Source organism: Marmota marmota, unplaced genomic scaffold (genome assembly GCF_001458135.2).
Source record: "Marmota marmota marmota unplaced genomic scaffold, marMar, whole genome shotgun sequence".
Taxonomy (NCBI): Eukaryota; Metazoa; Chordata; class Mammalia; order Rodentia; family Sciuridae; genus Marmota; species Marmota marmota.
The window spans coordinates 4,653,412-4,663,237 of NW_026000108.1; the positions used below are offsets into that span (position 1 = coordinate 4,653,412).

Consider the following 9,826-nt stretch of genomic DNA (forward strand, 5'->3'; position numbering starts at 1 on the left):
GGACCCCACGCCCTCCAACTTCGGGGAACTCGCGGGGGCCTTCGGGTCCGGCCACCCATCTTCTCAGAAGGGTAAACTGAGGCCCGCGGCGGGCGGAGCCGCCTCGCCTTCCGGGACCCTCCCCATCCCCGGCACGCGCCCCCCGCCCCAACACTCACCTGCCGGCGAGAGGGCCTCACGCGGCGCTTCAGGCCTCCTGGTGGGTCGCGAAGTTGATCCGGAGCAGCGGGACGCGCCGGGTGGTGACTACAGCAGTCGAGCAACCGGAGCGGGCGCCGGCCAGCGCGGACTTGGGCCCGAGGGGCGGGGCAGCGGGCGGGGCCTCCGCCGCCCTCCTCTCGCGGCGCGGCCTCGCGGACGCGGCTCCTGTTCTGCCCCCTGAACGGCCGGCGCACCGATCAATCACTGCGCGCCTCCGCCAATCGCGGAGCGCCCCGCCTGCTGCGGCCGTCTCTCCCTCGGCGCCTCCAGGACCTTGGGCGCCGGGAGGGCAGGTCTGGACCGCCTACAGCGAAAGTTTCCGAGCGGATTCGGCCCAGGACCGCGCCCTGGCCCCGCCCACAAGGCGTTCCGAGGCGGAGCTGGAGCTGTGGGCGGGGTGTGTAACAGGTGGTAGGACCCACCCAAACCTGCAAGGTTCGGGACGACTTTCACCCCGGACTCCGGCTCCAGGGGAACCACCTTTGGATTCATTATATTTGTTTTTGTAATATTAACAAACACGTTTTGAGCGCCTACTGTGCGCCAACGCCTTAACTCCGGTGCTGCTAGACATACAGGAGCTCCCTCAATATAGCATCCAGGGTAGAAAATGCGGCCCATTTAAATGCGTACGTGTAACTAAGTATTGCTCTAAGTGCACAAAATGAAATGCAACCTAGCAGGCTTTTCACGAGGTAATTGTGGGATTCCTTTGAAAGCATATATTAGCCCAGGGAGTGATGTGAGGCTCTGGCAGTTGGGAGACCCCCTTCTTTAGGTCCCCTGAAGTGTGTGAGAGATGTGTTTTGGAGAAGAGGGAAAAGGTCCATGCTTGATACAGGCCCCCAGTCCTGAAGTGGAAGTCCCTGTCTGCTCTATCATTGGTCCCCACAGTCGATCTGAGATACCTGTCCTGGGTCATCTTTAAGAAACTGCAGTTCAGAGATGTTAGAAACAGCACTCTCTGCAAGGTGGGAGCAAATATTCCAGTGATTTTGGAGATGGATTCTGTCCATTGAGCCACCACCTCAGGGATTTTGTCAAAGCTACAAAGTTCATCAGTCTCTGCATTTGATCCTCCAGCTGTCCCCTTGACCCCCATCTCCTGCAACCTTTTGAGGCTCACAGGGAAGGAAGGAAGGGAGGCAAGGAAGGCTGGGCTGAGCAGTGAGGCTCTGATAAGGATCCATTTAGGGGAATTTTCACACATGGAATTTTTTGTTGTTGTTGTTCCACTCTTTCTCTCCTAAGGACCCTAGGAAACAAGTGGCATTGGACTCAGTTTTGTCCACAGTCACTTGGAACACTCCCCTCTCTTCTAATACAGAAAATGCTTGTATTTTGGGACTGAGTGCATCCAAGAAAGTGTTTTCGGAAGTCACCATGAGTTACATTGTGGAGCTGTTTCCTTAGGGCTAAGTGCTGGAAGCAGGAACACTGAATCATGATGGCTTTCTCAGGTCTGTAGATACATTTTACTAAAACAAGTTAATGAGTTTCTCAAAGTTGTTTCCAGCTCATCTCTGAGAGGGCACTCATTGCACAGGGCATTACTTTAAAACAACAACAACAACAACAACAACAACACTTCCCCGAAATGGAAATTGAAAAACAAAACAAAACAAAACAAAAAAAAACGAGCTCTGTAATTGTAATTTGCATTTCCATGGTAACTAATTATCTTAATCTGTTCTCTGTTGCTATAACAGAATACCCAAGACTGACTGAGTAATTTATAAAGGAAAGAAGTTTATTTGGCTCATGGTTCTGGAGGTGGGCATGTCCAAGATCAGGCAGCTGCATCTGTCTAGGGCCTCGTGCTACATTATCACATGGCTGAGAAGTAGGAGGGCGAGCAGGCAGGTGGGAAGAAGGGAACACACACACAGCCTCTGTTCACAACCACCTGCTCCCCTGCTCCGTAGGCAACGAATGAAGTTAGTGGACAGTTAACCCACACCTCAAAAAACCTATTAATCCCTCTTGATAACCAACCACCCTAAAGATCCTGCCACCTCTCAACACTTTGCTTTACGGAAAAAAATTTCTTTTTTTGTTGCTGTTAATTTAAATTTATGGGTTTTTAAAAATACCTTTATTTTATTTATTTATTTTTATGTGGTGCTGAGGGTCAAACCTAGGGCCTTGCATGTGTTAAGCGCGTGCTCTACCCCTGAGCCACAACCCCAGTCCTAAATTTATGTTTTTAACTGACACAGAAGCTATACACATTTATGGGGTACCACATGAGGTTTCAATACACATATACATTGCATCACGTGTAAATCATGGTAAACATATCTGTCCCCTCAAACATTTATCATTTCCTTATGGTGAAAACATTCAAAATCCTTCTAGGGTTTTTTTTTTTTTAAAACGCTCAGTACAACGTCATTATGTCAGCCTACTGTGCAATACAGCCAGCCTACTGTCAACCTCTTGTTCCTCTCTACCTATAACAGGTGCCCATCTTTCTCCCTCTTCCCATCCCTTCCCCCAACATGAGTTTTCAGGGGACAAGCCACAACACTAATGAGTTTAGACATTTCATGTTCTTAATCTCAAGTAGCATTTGTTTCCCCTTTAAGTCTTGATATCTTTGAGACTCTTTGAAAAGCAATTAGATGAGGTTCTTTCATTTTCAACCCATCCATGGTCCTCTGGCATTCTGAGGGCCGGGGCCTACCAGAACCTGCTGCAGCACCCCCTCCCGGAACAGCAGCTCTGCTCCCATCTGTGAGGCTGAGAGCCAGGAGGCCTCCTCAGCAACTCCACAGGACCTTACCAACTCATTCTTTGTCACCTTCAAGGACATCCATGCCCTCCTCGTCTACCCCCTGCTGGCTGGCCTCTTCTGCCCAGGAGAAAAGTGTCTTTATAGATACTGCACACACAATCACACAAAAGCAGAGACACTTCACCAACTCTTCCAGGGGACAAGCATGGGGAAGAGGACAGATGGAACCCTTCCTCTATTGGGGACCTAAGGGAACAGAAAATTCAATAAAAATGTGCAAGACAGCTTTCAGAGAGCGTCAAGCAGAACATAGCGACGTTTAGCATCTCCACAGAACTGGGAAACTCACAGTCATAGGCAAATTCAGAAAGAGAACCAAATTAGCAAAGTGGAAGACAGTTTAGAGCAAATACCCATATATCATGATGAAAAGACACGAAAGTCATCCGAAAAAAAAAGGGGGGGGGGCTTGAAAGACAGTCCCAGGAAGGGTAGCAGGCAATGAACAGGAGTCCCAGAGAGAACTGGAAGGCAAACAGGTTAAAGAAAAAAGTCAGGCAGCGTCCCTGGCTTCAGCTATGCTCTGAATCCCAAGGAAACAGAAAATCTTGAAGAATTTCAGAAGGAGCATCACATCCAAAGAAAGGAGAATCTGAGTGGCCCAGATTCCTGCTGGACTTTGAAAGTATCCAGACACTCTGGTCATGTGATCGAGAGCTCTGTGTTGAGCTGCGGTGGGAGTCATCCACAGGGGAAAACAGAGAGGGTGCAGCCTGACACTGCAGGGAGAAGGCCCAGTGGGCCTCGGGCCTTCAGGATAGGAGTCCTGAAGTTGCCCTCCTGCTGAGAGGGCTCAATCAGGGCCAAGACTGATAAATAGAGCAGACTTGCGAAACAGGAAGTGGCAGCAAGCAATGACCCTTGCAAAATATATGGCTTAATCTAAAAGCCACTGCAGTTGCTGAGGATTCCCTAGGTACAAGCCACAGGCTGCTGCGGGGAAGTATGTGTTAGCCTGAAACTGAAAAACAGAATGTATCTTATGGTAGAACTTCAGAGCATTCCAAGATCACATCTAGGTAGGGGAGAGGGAGGAGGAAGGAAAGTCTGATTTGGCATGTGGGAGGGAGAGTGGAGAAGGAGGGGAAGTGAGGATTTCACCATTTACTATTAATACATTAAAAGAGAATATCAGTTTGACCATGACTTTCAAGAACCCAAAAACAGCAACTAGTGGAGCAGAAGCAGAGGGCTTCTGAGCTAATGGATGGAGGCTGAGGGAGGGCTGGGGAGAACAAGCCTGTAATCTGAGTGACTTGGGAGGCTGAGACAGGAGATCGCGAGTTCAAAGCCAGCCTCAACAACTGTGAGGCGCTAAGCAACTCAGTGAGACCCTGTCCTCTAAATAAAATACAAAATAGGGTTGGAAATGTGGCTCAGTGGTGGAGTGCCCCTGAGTTCAATCCCTGGTACCAAGAAAAAAAAAAAAAAAAGAAAGGTCAATCTGAAATAAGAAAGTGGTTGATTCCAAGCCCACATGAGTGAGCGTGCCCCAGAAACCAACTCAAGTTAGCCACATGAGCTCCTGAAGGACATGGTCTCCCAGAACAACACGGTTCTCCCATGAGTTACAGAGGTCGTCCAGAGACCCCCCTAAAGTAGGTGGGATCACAGTAGGTGGGCTGCCAAACAGTGCTCTGTCCAACCTGGACATTGAAGAGAGGCAGGTCTGTAAAGCTTAGCATGTGTTTATCCAGTGGTCACAGAAGTGCCGGGTCAGACGTGGGCCCATGACAGATGGCTATCAAAGCCCCAAACAACCTAAGCTTCTTAATCACAGCACTTCGTCTCTCCTCCAGGTCTCTATGATCCAGTCAGCAAAATTCACACAAACTGGAAGTTCCCAAACACAAACGTGACTTTTATGGATAACTTTGGTTCACAGACCCAAAATTAAGGAAGGGGTAAAAGAGAGGAAATAGCAGGATAACAATACAGTTTAGCAAAAGGAAACATAAAGTGAGAAGAAATTAATAACTGTAGAGATCAGCTTTCATAATAAATGGGTATGGGCTGAATTTCCCAGCAAACGTCGGAGACAGTGTGAAACACTCAAAACCAGCTAGGTGCTGTTTACAGGAAACACACCAAAAATGTTGGCAAGTGGAGGTTCCAAGTGGACATTGGAAAAGTGGAATTTAAAAAAAAAAAAAAAAGAAAAGCAACAAGAATGGCAAACTGATACTGGATAAGGAAGACCCAGAGGCAGAGCAAATTCACAGGAGCAAAGAGTATTATGTAACAGTCTGAGGCACAGACCACAAAGATTTAATCATCATAAATCTCAACGTGCCGGAAACTCTAGCAGCTAAGTACTTAAAGCAATGACTGGTGAAAATACAGGAGGACTTACTGAAGCTCAGCTCTGGTGGGAGAAAGACTGGCCGTTGAGTGCCATCTCTCCAGGCCTGCCCTCGCTCCCCGCCGGCCCAGCCCTCCCTGTTCTCCTCTGTTGGGCATCAAATGAATGAGTGCATCACGGATGCACTGCCCTCGTGCAAGCTCTTTCTTGCTTCTAGGACTCTTTCGTGTGACCTCCAAATATGCCTCTCCTAACCTCATTCTGATTTCTTCCCACAACTTTAAGAATCTGCGTTCATGACCTTGACCCACTTCCTTGTCAGTTTCTATTTAAAACTCACTTCCACTTACTCAACTGACCTCTTGCCAGTTCCAGACATTGGGCTACGCCAAGCTTCCACAGAAAAATGGAGACAGGCCCAGTGAGTTGTCTTCTGAAGAGAGCAGAGCTGGGGCCTTTTGGGACCATTGGTGTCCTAGGCCAAATAATGCCCTAGCTCTGGGAACCCGCAAATGTGATTTTATTTGGAAAAAAGATTTTTGCAGGTGTGAGATTAAGCTGAGGATCTTGAGAAGGGGCTGTCATCCCGGTATCCAGGAGGTCCTTAATGTAGTTACATCATCCTTATAGGAAAGAGGCAGGCCACGTGGAGACTGAGCAGAGGGAGAGCTGAGGGTGCTGGCCTTGGCCTGGCGTGCAGGCTGAGGAATGCTGGCAGCCACGGGAAGCTGAAGAGGCAAGAAATGGGTTCCCCTTGATTTTGGCCCCAGTGATACTGATTTTAGACTCCTGGCCTCCAGAACTGCGTCGGAACAAATGTCGTTTTAAGCCACTGAGTTGTGGCACTCACACAATGATAACATCATGCTGGCACTGCGGTCTTGCTGTGGTCTAGGGTCCAGCCAAGCTCCTTCAGATGGACTTGGGTGGAGGGCATGGAAACCCCTGCCCCTGGCCAGGGCAGCCTTAGGGAAAACAACCAGCCCCTTGGCATTTAAACAGGCATCGGCTGCCAAGACACCTTTCACAGTTGCAGGGGGGTAAACAAGCAGTATTGAGCATTGGGGAAGTGGCCCCCAAATGACCAGGCTGAATGTCCCAGGGATCCTGTGGCCCCCAGAGCATGGCTTCTGTGACCTGAGCTGGGGTTTTAGCCTACTGGGTGAATGAGTAAGAATGTGGTGGCGTGTCAATCACATCCTGCACACCTAAGACCACCCACATCAGCGACCCCAGGAGCCAAGCCCCGGGATCTGCATTTAACAGTGCCACTCCCCCTGGGGCCTCCGGTCCATGGGGACACTTGAGCCTTATGACTGAAAATCCCACGCTTTATCTTGGGGGGCGGATCACGGCACCGGCAGTTCAGGTTCCTGCTAGGTACGCAGAGCCCGGTGTGCCTCCCCAGGCTCCTGAGTCAGAACTGCCCTGAAGAGAGGCCCTGGGTCTCAGAGGCTTGGGAGAGGTGGGGCAATGCTCCTAGGCTGGGGGCTGTCACCCAGGCTGCACACACAGCCACCGCAGAGCTGTCCTACCAGGGCCACTGGGCCAGGAGTCTGGATTCCACGGGAGTCACGTGGGGCAAAGCAGTTGCCTGGCACCTTGGGGTTGGGTAAGCCCTGGGCTCGCTCAGGCCCTGCTCCCACCTAGGCCTGCCCCTCCATGGCCCTGCTGAGGCTGCCCCACTTGCTCTTGCCCACACCCCCGTAGGAAGCTGTTTTTGCTGATTCAGCTTGATGATCGTCCTACCACCAGGTGACCTATTGGGGTCGGCCCTCCATGTCCTAGATGGAGACTCCCCAGGGTCACACATCCCACAACTGCTGAGTGGCAGAGTCTCCAGGCTCCCGAGTCCCCCTCCATCCACCTCATTCCGCCATCCTGCCCATGCTGGGCCCTTCCTCTTCTCCGTCTTTCCTTTATAAACCCCAACTGTGCCCCCTCCACAGCCTCCTGGGATCACAATGCAAGTGGAAAGAGTTTGGGTGGTGCTGGGGGAGTTTGGTGCCGGTCACACAGCTCTGTGTCACTAGGGTGCGTGCTACATTGGGCCCACGCCTGCCAACACCTCCACCCGCCCCCGCACACACGCGGCATTGTCTCGGGAGCTCTGTGCCCGCCTGCGTGTCTGAGTCGTGATTTACCCACCTCTGAAGGAAGAGAGTGACAGCCACTTAATGCCTCGTGGATGAGTCACCAAGTAAATGGGAAGTTTCACATGCCAAAAGGGAGCATCCAGGAGACAGAGGCAACTTTGAGAAGGAAGATGCCCCTTGTGGGGAGGACCGCCATTCAGAGACCTCCTGGAAGCCCAGGAGACCCCCAGGCAGGGCCAGGTGAGGGCTCTGCTGCCCAGCTGGCACCTGGGAAGGGGGCTCAGCCTGCCATCCTGGACAAGGCGGGGAGGGAGTAAAGCACACAGCGTGGGGTCTGGTCATGTGTCCTGATGGCAGCTCAGGTCCCTGGGCTCTGTTACCAGGGTTGGGCACGGCGGCAGCAGCGGCAGACCACAGCTGAGCACATCAATGTGCCTGGCACTGGGCATCCTTCATCCCGTACAAGCCCACCCAATCATCAGCAGGGCGCAGCGGGTGTTCCATGGACACTACCGCATGCTCTACAGCAGGGGACAGAAGGGTCTAAGGCACACACCCCAGGGCTCTTAAGGGCTTGCTGGTTCAGAATCAGGAAACCGCAGTCACCCTTTAGTCCGGGGGGAGCTGGCCCAGGGGAGAAGCAAGGTTGGCTGCAGATTCCTGGCAGGAGGCCATGGCAGGGCCAGAGTCAGGGAAGGCTCCCTGGAGGAGGTGCTGACTTCACTCTGCCCTACCTTATTAAAAAAAAAAAAAAGAGTTTTAAATCGTTTTCAGGTTCACAGCAAAACTTGAGCAGAAGTATCAAATGCTGCTTAGCCCCCCATCCCCCACCACATGTCAACCTCCTGTCCCAGGTGGAACACTTGTTACAATCAATGAACCCAATTCACCTGCCATCATCCACCCCCCAATCCGTACTTCAAGCTCAGGTCCACTCCTGGGCTGTGCCTCTTCTGGATTTGGACAGATGTATAATGACGTGTCCACCACTGTAGTATCAGACAGAATAGAGTGGCAGCCCTAAAACCCCTCTGTGCTCCACCTGTTCCTGCCCTGTCCCCCCACCCGGGCACCCACTGATCCTTTGACTGTCTCCAGAGTTCTTTTCCAGGGTCCTGAAGCTGGAGTCAGACTCGAGCCTGCGCAGGTTTCTTTTTCTTTCAGCCGTATGCAGCCAAGTTTCCTGTGTGCTGCTCCACGGCAGCTCTGTTCTCTCCCGCGAGAAGGCACCCCCCACTCTCTGGATGCACCGCAGCGTCTCTTCTCCAGCTCAGCTTCCAAAACGGCCGGCTTTCATCAGAGGGCTGAGCAGGGCAGGTCTTAGGACCTATGGCAATTCACAGACCTCTCCAAGTGGCCCTCTGCAGACCCTGCACCCCACAGGGCCACGGGGGAGACCAGGAGCTGGCCTGGGGGACATGCCCAGTGGGACAAGGCACACGGAAGGATGGGGGATGCTGTTTCCTCCATCATCTGGGTCACGGTAGGACACCTTGTTGGCCTGATTGTCCCTAACACCAGCTGTGCTGCTGTGCTGCACACACTCCAGGTCCAAACCCAACAACGGCACCAGATTTGATTTCCAGGGGCTTTAGAGGAGCTCACACATGCGTTGCCACAGCTCTGTAAGCACATGCCCTCGAGGGTGGGGTGGGGGCGGTCACACGTCTCCTCCCTCGCTCTCCACGGAAGCACTTTCAGCACCTGTCCCTACTGTCATCTTATGAAGCCCAGAGCTGGTGGGAGAGGGGATTTGTTCATCAATTTAGCAGGAAACAATAGAACAAAATCTTAGGCATCATAGAACTTAGGAAATTGGAGGAGCCCAAATTACCCAATTCAAAATCCTCCCCAAGATGTTCCGGACACTCCCAGCGCTCAGCAGCAGCCTTCAGAGGAATGGATGGGGTTGACACGAGACAGGTGGTGGTGGTGGTGGGGTGGCAGGGAGGAAACATTCTTGATGCTCGTGGGAGCAACTGGGACAGTTGAGCAGGGGAGATATTGTTTTGTTGACAATCTTTAGAAACAGAAATTACCCAGAAAGCTTCCTACAATCCCAGATCACTGTTTCCCTTACATTTCAATACAATGGCAGCTGCCATACTCTGGGTGCAAGGTGCTTTGGGAAGCAACAGAGAGCAACTGGGAAGAGGGAGAAGAAAGGCAGATACAGGAATCATCTTGGAACTTGCTTTGGGGCTGTTCCTGGGTAGAACCAGAAATGCTGCATGCCTGAATTTAAAGGTTTTCCCAGAGAAAATAGTCTTGGTGGTGACCCTCAGTTCTGCCTGCCTTTGTCCTTCTCAGATGCAGGGACCACAAGTTGCCATCCCAGAGGGCATCTGTCCTTCCTCCCTAAGCAAGATGTTGGGGGACGGGTGGCAGTCTCATCTGGTGTTGGCACAGAGATCCCACCTGCAGAGGCCT

General features: G+C 51.8%; 1 protein-coding gene across 1 annotated transcript in view; it reads right to left on the reverse strand.

The window, feature by feature from the left end:
* Window positions 1-319, reverse strand: part of Wfs1 (wolframin ER transmembrane glycoprotein) — a 26,478-nt gene extending 26,159 nt beyond the window's left edge. The window contains exon 1 of the mRNA XM_015481936.2: window positions 159-319. The gene's annotated coding sequence lies outside the window, so the exon portion shown is untranslated. The remainder of the gene's footprint in view (window positions 1-158) is intronic.
* Window positions 320-9,826: the final 9,507 nt, after the last annotated feature.